Source organism: Marmota monax, unplaced genomic scaffold, assembly GCF_021218885.2.
Source record: "Marmota monax isolate L192 unplaced genomic scaffold, Marmota_monax_Labrador192_F-V1.1 WCK01_AAM20220418_F8-fsc00022, whole genome shotgun sequence".
NCBI lineage: Eukaryota > Metazoa > Chordata > Mammalia > Rodentia > Sciuridae > Marmota > Marmota monax.
This window is the reverse complement of record NW_026695215.1, coordinates 9287-19184: the sequence shown is the minus strand read 5'-3', so window position 1 is coordinate 19184 and position 9898 is coordinate 9287. Positions and strand designations below refer to the sequence as shown.

Sequence of the window (9898 nt, the reverse complement as noted above, 5' to 3'; positions counted from 1 at the left end):
GCCCAAGCCCGTGCTGGCTCTCCAGAGCCTGGGGGCACTGTAGGCTGGATGCCAGGCGCCCCGGCAGGGCCTGAGCAGCGTCACGAGAATGCCGAGCTGGGGTCTGTTCTGAACATGGTTCCCTAGGTGCTTCCTCTGGGCTCCCAGGCTCTCAGAGGTGTCCTGGGCACACTGTCCTGCTGCCCTCTTGGTACTCAGCAAGAAACCCTTTTAATAAAAATGTCCAACATTCTGGGGATCTTAAGTCCCTCCCCTGGCTCCTCAGAACCTCAGCTTGTTTAGCCTTAAAAGTCAGCAACTGACTCAGCTGGTCTCTGAGGACCCTCTGGCCCTAAAGTCCAATGACGAGATACATCTGAGGAAACCCTTGGACACAGGAAACAGGCACTGGAGTTTTCTTTCTTGAAACTTGGCTGGTTATCTATGCTCTAGTGGGGCCAGGGGCCTTGAGTGGGGCTGCCTCAGCACTGGACATGACTTCTGAGGAGGCTCCCAGTCCACTGCATGCCTCAGAAACTGGTCTCACTCAGGTCACTGGAAATTTGTTTTTTGCAAAACTCAGTAAACACTTGTAATGTAAAATAAAAGCAAATTGAAAAGCACAAGGAGCATATTATGAAAAATCAACAAAGCAGAAATATACAGAAAATCATGTGCATATATCAACAGTTACAAATATCATTTTGGGGGTGGGGTTATTCTGCTAGCTTTACTTCATTTTGGTTTTTTTTTTGGAAATGGGATCAAATGAAACACATGACTCTGCTTGCTCCACTGAATAATGTGTGTTGGAGTTCTTTGCTGCGCTGACCCATGGGCTTTAACTGCTGCCCAGCAGATACACCAAGTTTTGTTTGCTTCTTTTTGTTAACCACTTTCTCCCTGCTGGACATGTAGTTTGCTTCTAGGGGTTTTGCTCTTGCAAAAAAACACTGCAGAAAATTACCATTTTGCTCACCTACTGGATAATTTCTCTAAACTGGATATTTAGAAACTGAATTATTGGGGTTTTGGTAATGCATGTTTTACATTTTTTAAAAATTTTACAATTGCCTGACAATATGGGGGGAATCCTGCGTGTGCACAGGAGCGGCCGGGGGAAGCCAAGTCCTGGTGCAGGAGAGCCAGCTGGTGCTGGAAGCAGAGGCCAGAAGCAGGTGGGGAAGCACTGTGAGGGAGGCCACAGTGCAGTGTCCACGAGGCAGGGCTGAGGCACGCTGGGCCCTGGTTCAGGCTGGGCCTGGGGTCGCAGAGCAACTGCGCCTTCTGGATGTATGGCAGGGCAGAGCTTCGCTGGATGCTCCCAGACCGCATGTCCAGAGCAGAACCAAAGCCCCAATCTTCCTGCAACGTCCCTGGCACCCTCTGCTGACGAAGCTGGACACCGTGTCTCCATCTCAGAGCAGGTACTGGAGGGTGGACCTGGGCTGAGGTAGTGCATTGCCCGCTGGATAACTGGCAGGATGGTCAGTGGTGGGTCCACTCCTTCCTGGGGGCTGCAGAGGGTGATACTCTAGCTCCTCCGTCAGCTTCTGGAGGGAGGGGGTCCCCACGTCCCCTCCTGGACAGCAGAGCACAGTGCGTCCACTCCACTGACAAGACGTGCCTCTTCTCACCGGGGTGGGCCCTCGAGTCCCGGTCCTCCATGCTCCAGGTCTGGTCTGAGCTCCGCTGTGGCCCGCTGTGCCCTTTCTTCCTGGTCCCTGCTTGGCTCCGGTGAAGCTGTTGTCTTGTCCCTCCTGAGGCCTCTTCTGCCCACGCGTCCCCTCAACCGAGGGCACAAGTGCTGCTTTCCATCCCTCTCAGCTGACCTCGAAGACACCCCTGCAACGAGTGGTGGTCAGTTCTGTGGACAGGGAAGGGAGCCCTAGAGGAGAGGCAGGCACTCCAGGCCTGGCAGCTGGTAAGGGACAGCTGGGATTAGCGCGTGAGGCTGCTTAACCCATCCCGGTGCTGGGACCAGCAGGGCTCACCAGCCTCTTCGGACACCTTCAGGCCGCCTGGCTTCTCGTCACTCCTATGTTGTCTTCTCAATTTCCAGGTCACTGACTGTGTTCTTCAGGTTGTGTCCTCCTGGCCTCACCGCTGGACACTCTCTGGGATCAGCCCCCACAGCCAACCCAGGCCTGCATTTCCAGGTTGGGCTTTCTCTGGCTGTAACCTGGAGCCACCGGATTGCGGTTCATTGTTGCTCTCAGACAGGTGGGACACAAGCCGAGACCCTCCAGTCTGGACGGTTCTGTTTTTAGCCCCCTACCTCATCATTTCTTCCCTCCCAGCCCTGCCCAGAGGGACTGAGGACAGGACAGGGAGGTCTCTCAGGGGCAGGCATGCTGGCAGGGGGTGGGAAGGGAGAGCACAGACCCTCCGTGAGACCTGCTCTCTCCATCTGCACTCTGGGAAGCCATGAGCCAGCCTCAGGTCAGCTGTTGGGACAGTGAAAATCCCACCGACGTCCTCCTTCCCTCTCTGGCTTCTGGGCCCACCCTTCCTCCTCCAGACACACCGGCTCCTGAGCCCCCTCCTCCACCCCACTCCTTCCTCTGCCCCTCTCTCCCTCCTTTCCTTCCTCCTGCCCAGGCTTTACTGGCAAAATCAAACCAAATAACAGAGGAATGAGGAGCAAGTAAACAGCCACCCACCTTCCCTCCAGGCCCTGGAAGCAGCTTCCTCACCTCCGCTGACAGCCTCATGTTTCAAAGTGCCTGGCCCTCATTCAAGGCCAGCGGCAGTGGCCACAGAGTTATTGTGCCGAGATGAAGGCAAATCCAGGCAGTTTCTATTTTTAGGTGCAATTGTGTTTCTGGAAAAGCCTGTACATCCCATAATAGGAAATCCTGAGAGTGTGAAGACTGTTTCCTGCCAGTTGAAGCACTGTTGTCTTTGGCTGTTCTGACCACGGCAGAAAACCTCGAGTACAGGGCGGAGGTGGAGGGCGGGGCAGGCAGAACCTGCGGCTGGGGCTGGTGAGTGAGGAGAGGGACGGACAGCCCAGACAGCCACAGGGGTGGTCCAAACTTCGGTGAGTGCGGGGCCTGGGGAGGCGCAGCGGAACCTACCCCCTAATCTGAACACTTTGAAAAATAGTTCAGCTGTGTGCTTGTCATAGGAAATGGTACCTGGTGAGGTGGCTCTCTTAGTGGCCCTGCTGGAGGGCAATGGCCAGTCTTTGGTGACAGTGCTGGTAGAGATGGGGCTGGTGTTGGCCAGGTTAGAGAGTCACAGGTCCACTTATTTTAAAGTGAAACTGTTCTCAACATGTTCTCCCCAAAGGTCCAGAAGGTCCTGAAGCCATGTATCTCACCCTTCCACGCGCACAAGTCACCTGAGACCACGCTCAACGAGGATTCTCATTCAGTAGGTCCAGGACAAGGGCCTCTGCACTTTGCCAGAAAAGTGAGTCTCTCTAGCTGCTCACTGTGCCCTCCTCTGCACAAGCTCAGGGCTGAGGCGTCTTTCCGCTGCTCCACGTTCGGAGACTCCTTGTGGGTGGCGTGGGTGGCTGTGGGGAGACCCTGAACAACACAGATGACTGCAGCTGCTCTGTGCACACCTCAGGTGTCTTCTCTCCCCTTCCTCTTGTGGGGAGCTGGTCTGCCCCAGCAGACAGTGGCCAAGGGCGTGACCGCTGGACCACTATGAGACTGATTGGGACCTGGTGACAAGTGGTTCTGTGTGCTCCATGCTGTTGGGTTCCTGAGGGTGTATTGGCCTCACCATCACTGGTGTCCACTCAGATCCTACGTCCAACAGCCTTAAGAGATCCTCTTTCCTTTCCCGGGTGTGGCATTACTGAGGGAATGGCCAGCTTCTCTGGCAGGAGTTGAGGAAGAGCTGCCACGTGTGTGTGTGTGTGGTGTGGTATGTTGCAGGACCCTTCCTCAAGGGCCTCCTTCCTTTCAACCCGCGAGCCCTGGACCGTGGAATGGATTCATCTAGCACTGGGCGAGGGATTGCAGGTTTCCAGTGCAGTGAGTGGTGCCTGGCTTCTGCTCATTTGATCGTGATCTTCTTGATTGTTTATATAAGGTGATACTCTCACTGGTTGCCCATGATCTCACCCTGGCACACCTTGGCTACCAGCCATCACCAGGGGTCCCTGAAGGTCAGACCTCCAGCTTGTCTTTCTGCCTCATTTTCCATTATGAATCATGACAATTACTTCTGCCTTTCCTGTGCTGGTCCAGGGCCTCCATGTAGCCTTTGTTATTCCAATAGCACAATCTGCATTGCCTCTGAGCCCAATTCAAAGGCAACATCTCCTACTGGCAATATTGACCTCCCTAAGACAGCCACCACAGAGCCTCCCAGGGAAGCAGGTGTCTCCCTAACTAGGGGACTCCTTAGTACCTGAGCAGAGGGTGTGTCCTCCAGGACCTCACCTGAGCCGTGAGAGAGTGCTCCCATGTCAATATCTCTGCCCTCCCCTGCTTGTCTTCCATCCCTGCCTGCCCTGCCTCCATCCTCCGAGCATCCACTCCATCCAGGAGCTCTCATTAGCCAGGGCTGTTGTGGTGAATGACCCCTTTCTTCCTACAGCAGGAACACTCCTTCCCTACCCAAGCCTTTCTTCAACTTGGCCATAATTATTGGTAGCAAAGAGGAGAGGCAGGATTGGCTCTTCAGGGCAGCAACATTGTCTGGGGGACCTGGCTCAGGGAGAGCTTTTCCTGACCCCTGGGTGGGGAGAAGTTGCTCATCTCTAGTGGGTGGGAAGGGACTATTTCTGCCAGCCCAGAGGTTCTTGGGAATCTGGGGGTTGAACACTCTCAGGCATATCACCCCTAGCTCCCTGTTTGGCTGCCAGGTCCCACTCCTTATCAGGATCTTCACTGCCCCATAGAGACCCTGCAGGGCTGTGACTTCAACCTCCTTCCTTACTCCAACACTCAGTCAGGACCTAGATCTGACAGTCTTCATGATCTGCAGGAGATGAAAGCATTTAAATGGCGCCATGAAATCTTCTGGCCTTCACACTGTGTTCCAAGTTTATGGTCAGCTGGCTTGAGCCTGTCATCTTCTTTTGGGGTTTCAATTTCAGTTAACTAATCAACTCTGGTCTGTTGCTGCCATATCTCTAAAGTGCCGGCGCTCTTGCATTAGCAGGATGCATCTCCTTCCAGCAAATTCCATCTCAATTCACTGCAGATGACAATTTCACAGAACTTATCTGCAAGATAAGATGAAAAGCTTTCAGAGTCTTTGGAAACTCTGCTTAATACCAGCATTGGGGTCTTGTTCCCTTTGGGCATGTGAGTGATTCCATTCCAGACCCCCATCCCGAGGGTCTCATCCCAGGCCCACTGCTGGTGCCCACCATCCCAGGATGGGTACTCCCTGAATCAGACCCTGACACAAGGATCTGAGTGCAAGGCGTTTAACTGCAAAAGGATCCAGAAAGCACTAGCAGAGATGGAGCAGGGCATGAAGCCAGTACAGGGCATGGTGTCCAGCAGGAACCTCCATGGAAGCCTGGGGATTAACTGTGCTGTTAACACTGTTGAACAGCATCACTGCTGCCCAGGGATGAGGAAACACCTCCTGCCATGGCTGAGCGCTGCTTCTGGGGGCATTCACTTGATGGCAGCCCCAAAAGCCCCAAGCAGAGAACCAGGGGTTCCAGTTGAAGAACTGGCCATCTCCCTGCAGGGGAGGTGACCCATGGTTCCAGGGACACTTTGCTCTGGGATGCCAGGAGTGGCCCCCTGGTGGAAAAATCCCACACAACAGCTCCTGTGGATTAACACTGTCCCTCTGGGTAACAATGCTGCATCCCAGGGAAGAAAACCCGTTGAAAGGTCGCCCCTTAGGTGAAAACTTCAGGCACTGCGGTAGGAAGGTGATTTTGAGATTCAGGATTTTTTGCAGAGCCCCTCAACATATATGGAAGGTACTAACAGCGCTGGCCTGCGTTGTCTTGGCCTGCAGAACACGTTCCCATCCGCTGACCTCATAGCATGCAATGAAGACTGCAGTCTGGGAACCAAGTGACATGCTAGGGTGGCGGCAGACCGGGGGCTCCATGGCGGGCCTTGTGATCCTGTGTCCCTAGGCCAGCCTGTCCTGTGAGCTGCCCCACGCACTCACTGTGAGAGAGCACCTGGGAGACACGTGCACACACCATCCTGATACTGCTCAGAAAGTCTCACACACGGGAAAACCTGCGGACTCTAAGGTGTCCCGAGAGGGAATCAGAGGAGCCCCGAGCACTTGCGGGAACGTCTTCAAGTTAGAAGGCTTAGGGTCCTGATGGATTCCCGACGTCAGCATCACCCAATCCCTGGGATTGGCCCTGCAGGAGGCCCCCGGTCCAGCGGGCATGCAGTGACCTTCTAGGCCCACAAGAGGGAGCCAGTGTGGCGCGGGCAGCTGTCGGCCGCACCCGCAGGAGGCTGGGCGCGGAGCCCAGGTGGGGAAGGAAGAGGTCCTGGGGAGCAGGACAGAGGCCTGAGAGAGACCCAAGCTCCGAGTGACGCAGAGGCGCTGACGTTTGCATTAACCGCGTTTAACGTAAAAACGCGTGCGTGGGGATTCCACGGTTTACTCGCACTGCCGAGTGTGCGTGGTTTTCTGGACTCAGCGGACGAACGCGTGCAGACGCGGAGCGCAGACGCGTGGAGAGCCGAGCGCTGGGAACTCCGCGTGCGCGGCTGCCGGGGAGACGGGCGAGGCTCCCGGCCGGGGTGCCCTGGCCCCCGGCCCCCCCCCCCCCCCCCCGGCCTGTGCATCGCCTTCCCTGTGGTTTCAGCCGCCGCGTGGCTGCCTTGAGCCTGCACCCAGCAGACAGGAATCCGTAGACATCGCCCAAGGGGCCGCGGTTCCCACCGGACTGTTGCGATTCCGCCCTTCAAGGAGAGAAGCCCTGAACGCCTGACGCCGCAAATGAGCTACCGCCTTAACTGTTGGAACTTCACTAGAAACAACAGCGAAGCAGCCATTGAGGTTGCCTCTCAGAAACCTCTATTTAGAGAATGCGTTCTGGGTATCCTAGGGGCATAGCCGTAAAGCAAGGAGAATAAAGTTAATCAAACACCATAGACCCCATATATCTAATTGACACTTTCTCTGTAAACCGCAAGAATCGATGTATTTATTCCAGGAATACCCAAAGCACTTGGCTTAGGAAATCACCTTGAGTCCATTTAGGAGAAATAAAAATAAAATCAATTTATGCCGTGCCTCTTTGGGACTCTAAATATTACTGAAGTGTGTTTATTCATCTGACTTAAGCTGTAGTGACGCAAAGCTTTTCTGGACATTAATCCACCCTGGAAGGATGAAGACTCACCACACCCACTGGAAGACAGGGATGAGCAGGAGCCAGAATCTACCAGCCTGGCGCCTTCACGTCAGAGTTGGAGCTTTCTGTTGGAAGAGGCTGGCCTCTCTAGCTGCTCACTGCCTCCGGGATCATCCTGCTTCCCACACTGCTGACTGGGAGGAAAGCCTGCAGGTGGGGGCCACCTCGACTCACTCTTAGCTTTTCCCAAGGCTGGTCTCCCTGGTCTGCGACCTGGAGGGTGGGAGGCTCCAGCCTCCCGGATGCTTCCCAACTTCCTGCACATCACAAGTGCAGAAAGGGCTAATATTTGTATAAAAAGTTAAAACTAAAAACTAGCACTGGAATTCAGAAGCCTCTCTATGAAGGTTGGTGGAAAAATCCATTGTGTGTTCCTCAGGTGATGGTAAGTATGGAGTTTGCATGGAACTTCCAAAGCAGATCTTTAGCGTTTTCAATGAGGAGCTTGAGTTTGCTTTTTTGCCCCTCATTTGTTTGCATGAGGTTTTATGCACAAGATGACCCCTTGCAACAAGTCCTTGAGACATTTTCATGATGAGGTCTTCAAAGTTTTGATAGTTATCATCACTGACTTTGCATCTGAAGATAAAAATTTTAAGCCCAACTTTATGACCATTCAAAATGTTACAACATTTGAAATTGCACCCAAAGAGAACCTAATTATCCTCCTTCTTGATTCATCAACAGAGGGAATGTGGGCCTTTTCTGTGGTGAGGGGAAAGATGTGGAGTGCAGTAGAGTGCTTTCAGATTGAGTATTTCAAAGCCAGGGGCCCCGCCCTGCGAAAGCACCACTGTGGTATTTAGCTTGCAACTGGAGTGGAAGGATCTGGGGGATTTGGAGACAGAGATTAGGGCGCTCTGAGGGCTGGGGATCCCATAGGGCTTCCTGTCCCCGCTTTACCCACTGGCCACATGGTGGGTCCCTGGACCCAGATTCTCCCACAGCTGCCTATTCTTCGTTCAGACAGGCAGTGCTGCCTCTCAGCTCAGGTGGGGCGCTTCCTGGACTTGCTACAGATCATTCTGCAGGAGCGAACACCAGGGTAACTTGTGCTGCTCTAGGCCCCTGGGCCATCAGGAGGCCTTGGGAAACCGGGGTCTTGGGAGCACTAGGTGCCCTTCAGAGCATCAGCTGGTGCTGCAAACCTCGCTGGGAAGTTGTCTTCTAGGTTGGGCTCAGGAGTGTTACTAACACCACTCAAGCTACTCAGCTAGAGGAGCAGGAAGGCGTCCCAGACCACAGCTCCACAGATATCAGATGCCCGCAGCCAGCTTTGCACCAGGGCCAGGCTCTCTTAGAGATCCCTGAGGTTAGCCACAGCCACAGGGATCTTCTCTAGGGACCTGTCACTACTAAGATGAGACCAACAGCTTCTTTGCTCTTCAAAGTAAATTATCTAAGATTTGTTCCAGATGCATTTTGAACAATAGCATTAGAAAAATTGGTCACCTGGTGTAAAGGAAACACCTCATCTGGAAGTTCAGTTTCTCATGTTGGCAAAGCCAGGCTCTTCCTATCCTTAAACAGACTCCCTTTTATCCTCCAGGGAGATTCTGCTGACTTCTGGAAGCGCTCGTCAATGCCAGGTAAGCTGGGCATGGGAACGAGGGCAAGCATGCCCCTCTGTGGGCAGACTCCACGGCCTTCCGGCCGCCTTTCCAGAGCCCTATAGCCTGTACAGTCCTCGCAGAGGCCAGCTAGTGCCTGGGCGAGCCCAGGATTGGCCGGTCAGGAGCGGCTGTCACCTGCTGCCACTTCCCTCCTATTCTTCCTTCCCATATGGCCTCCCTGTGGGCAGCACAGGTGCCACCTGAGCCCCTGCAGTGTGGGCCATCCCATGCCTTCGAGTGCGGTAACCTGTCCACACCTGCGGGTCCTCACAGGGGGTGACTTGTGTATTATCCTCAGGGAAACACCAAGAATGGAGGCTGGTGACAGGAAGCACTTACGGTGTCCTCCACACATGGTCACCATCAGCAGCTGTTCAGGCAGCTGTGCCACCGTTAACTCTGCATGGCATTGCCCACATGGTTATGTGGCTGGGAATGTCCATGGGAGGTGTCGCTCACCTCCCCGACCCCATCGCTTCTTTAAGGCTCCTTCCCTCAGAGTGCAGCTCCTGGCGTTGAGGAAGCCTGAAGTTGTCCTCACTAGCTGGGTTCCTGTATGGTCTCTGCTAGCCTCTCAGTGAACAGGCTGCTGGTGACATTAGGGTAAGGGCCCCAGGTCCCCTGCCCCAGCTCTCCCATGGCCGGGCTGTAGCCCTTTCCTGTCCTCTCTTGTGGCACCCCCTGGCTCCCTGGTGCTGCAGTGGGAGGGCTGGAGTGGAGAGCTGGTATCCCAGGCCATGGGCAGCCTGTCTGCGATGGCCCTTGGGGCTCCCTTGGGCTGTTGGCGTGCTTGGCCCGGGAGGGTTGCTGAGTCCTGTCCCACCCTGTCCTCAGGTTTTATGATCAGCACCTGGTTGTCAACCCTGCTTCCCTCCCACAAAGCAGAATATTGCTCAATGTGCCTACCCTCTGTCACTGTTGTCCCCTCTGACCCCACAGTATCCCTATCTGTTGAGAGTTAGGCTAGACAGCCCCTTTCAGTCCT

General features: G+C 54.5%; 1 long non-coding RNA gene across 1 annotated transcript; it reads left to right on the top strand.

The window, feature by feature from the left end:
* The first annotated feature begins 2947 nt into the window (after positions 1-2947).
* LOC124084235 (uncharacterized) lies at positions 2948-9393 on the top strand. The gene is made up of 3 exons (XR_006849064.2): positions 2948-3022; positions 3274-3396; positions 8850-9393. It is a non-coding gene; the product is annotated as an uncharacterized LOC124084235 (long non-coding RNA).
* The last annotated feature ends 505 nt before the right edge of the window (positions 9394-9898 follow it).